At 52.3% G+C, this 2,235-nt stretch overlaps 1 protein-coding gene across 1 annotated transcript in view; it reads right to left on the bottom strand.

The window, feature by feature from the left end:
• The window catches only part of LOC106810727, a 123,240-nt gene extending 121,005 nt beyond the window's left edge, over positions 1-2,235 (bottom strand). Inside the window, exon 1 of the mRNA XM_014814165.1 lies at positions 917-2,235. The gene's annotated coding sequence lies outside the window, so the exon portion shown is untranslated. The remainder of the gene's footprint in view (positions 1-916) is intronic.

Raw genomic sequence — 2,235 nt, 5'->3', positions numbered from 1 at the left:
TTCATGTGGGCCCCGTTCCCCCCCAGATCCCGTCCTCCGATGTGTGAATGTTTGTGATCGTGTGTGGTGTTGTGTGCTGTGTGAAATTGTGTGTGAACTGCATGTCTGTCTGTGCTCGTGTACGAATGATCAGTGACAGTGCGTGCGTTTGTCTGCTGATGTGCGGCGTAACCATGACGTACATCGCGAGTTGTCTGTCTGCCGTAGCGGTGCGCCTGTTACGAGTGGAGGCCTGCGCTGCTGCGTGAGCGTGATATGAGTTCTGCAGCAGCACGATCCCCGCCGTACGTGGCTGGCTGGGGCCGGGAAGGATTCTACACCATCAAATTTCACTTGCCTGCTGTGCTAGCGTACAACGTTCTCTTTCTCGCTATAAATGGTCAATTCTGTAGTCGCGCAGAGTACGAGTTTAATTAGATCCTGTCGTGTAAATTCGGCTACCACGAGCAGAGGACAACTCGCACAGCGTGGTTAGGATCGGAAGCCTCCTCCTCGCGCCGGCGCCCGCTCTCCTCTCCCCAATCCTCTCTCTCTATTCCTCCTCACATCTCTCTCTTTTGATTCCTCCTCTCTCATCTCTTCTTCCTCTAATCTAATATCTAACTTTCTCTGCCTTACTTTTTTCTAAGATATCTCTATTCCTCTTCTCTCCCCTTCGCCTCTCCCTCCTGCTTCCTCATCTCCCACTCTCGCTCCTCTCATCTATTTCTCTCTCCCTTTCTCTCTGCTCCCACTCTACTTTTCTCTCTAATTCCTCTCTCTCATCTCTTCTTTCTTTCGTCTTGTTCTCTCTCTCTCTCTTCTCTCTCTCTCTCTCTCTCTCTCTCTCTCTCTCTCTCTCTCTCGCTTTCCGATCGAGATTCTTAGTGCACGAGTCCGGTGCGCTCTATACTATACAGGAAACGTATCGACATACATAAGAGTAATGGTCGAGCACTCTGTCTTCTGTCTACGGCCGTTCCCGCCTGTCAGATGCCGTCCGGCGGCGATTCTTCGGTCGCGCGCGTCTGCATGCGCCGGAGGTTTTTTTTCAATCGAGCCGAGTGCGTATCCGTGTCGAGCGACGGTGACTGAGCAGTCGCGTATGTGCGACACGCGCCGATGTGCGACTTGAGGCGGCGATCGCGCGTGCCCCAGGCTGCGATTCCCGCGTCGCGTGCCGTATGCAGACGGCGCGCGTGCGAGAGCGTGCCCGCGCTTGATCCCGCCGCAGCTGTGCGAGGGAATGTGTCGCTCGCACTTCCACGTCGATCAAAGCAAGATCAATTCAAAAGGAGATGCTTTGCGAAGCCCGCTTGATTGATTCGCCGGGTAATGCGATAGCCTTGTCGACACGGCTCCGTTAGTTTGTCAGGTAACACAGGAGCCTTGCACAGGCTGCTGTGTCCATTTAACCAGGTAACGTAGAACCTTGCGCTGACCGATGTCGGCTGATACACCAGGTAAGGTTGGTGCAGGTTGTTATGTATGATTAACCATGTAAGGTTGGTGCAGGTTGTTATGTATGATTAACCAGTTAAAGTTGTTGTCTTACTCCGACCGGTATTTAGGCTAAATCAGCAGGAAAATTATTATGCTTGCTCCGACCGGTATCAGTTGATTCCCTATAGGTATAACGTAAGTGCCTTGCTCGCCAGTTGTTAGTCACGAACCAAGGGTAGAGGACTGGACCTGTCGTAGCGCCTACACCACACAGTTTCACCTCACGGAGTGAGCGCAAACCTCACACGAAGAACGAATTACTTCTCTATCGTTGCGTTTAGTTCAAGCAAGATTTAGTCTTGTCGTGTGAGCTGCACGCAAGCAGAGCTGCTTCACCTCTGGCGCCACTCACGAATATCTCGCTATCACAAAATTCACCGGGAGACTTTTCCGCACAGGCGACGCGATCAAGAGCGATTCCCGCCGAAACCCATTCGGGAGAGAGAGCCGGCGATTACGAATCGTCTGCTGCTGAGAGAGGATGCTGTGACGGGTTGCGTTTCTTTCGTTAGTGTCGCCGTCTTGGTTATAGTTACTTACTCTCTCTCTCTCTCTCTCTCTCTCTTTCTTTCTTTCTTTCTTTCTTTCTTTGGCTCTCTCTTTCTCTCTCGCGCCCGCGCTCTTTCTCGCTCTCTCTCTCTCGCTATCCCTCGTCTGTTATATAGCCGTTCACGATAAGTCAACTGGGAGACGCAGTTGGCGATTGATCAGCCGGCACATTGTGACAACAGTCCGTTGCTCGGAGCAGGCTGC

Source organism: Priapulus caudatus, unplaced genomic scaffold (assembly GCF_000485595.1).
Source record: "Priapulus caudatus unplaced genomic scaffold, Priapulus_caudatus-5.0.1 Scaffold468, whole genome shotgun sequence".
In the NCBI taxonomy this organism is placed as follows: domain Eukaryota; kingdom Metazoa; phylum Priapulida; class Priapulimorpha; order Priapulimorphida; family Priapulidae; genus Priapulus; species Priapulus caudatus.
The sequence above is the reverse complement of the archived record's forward strand: the minus strand, read 5'-3'. Positions and strand labels throughout refer to the sequence as shown.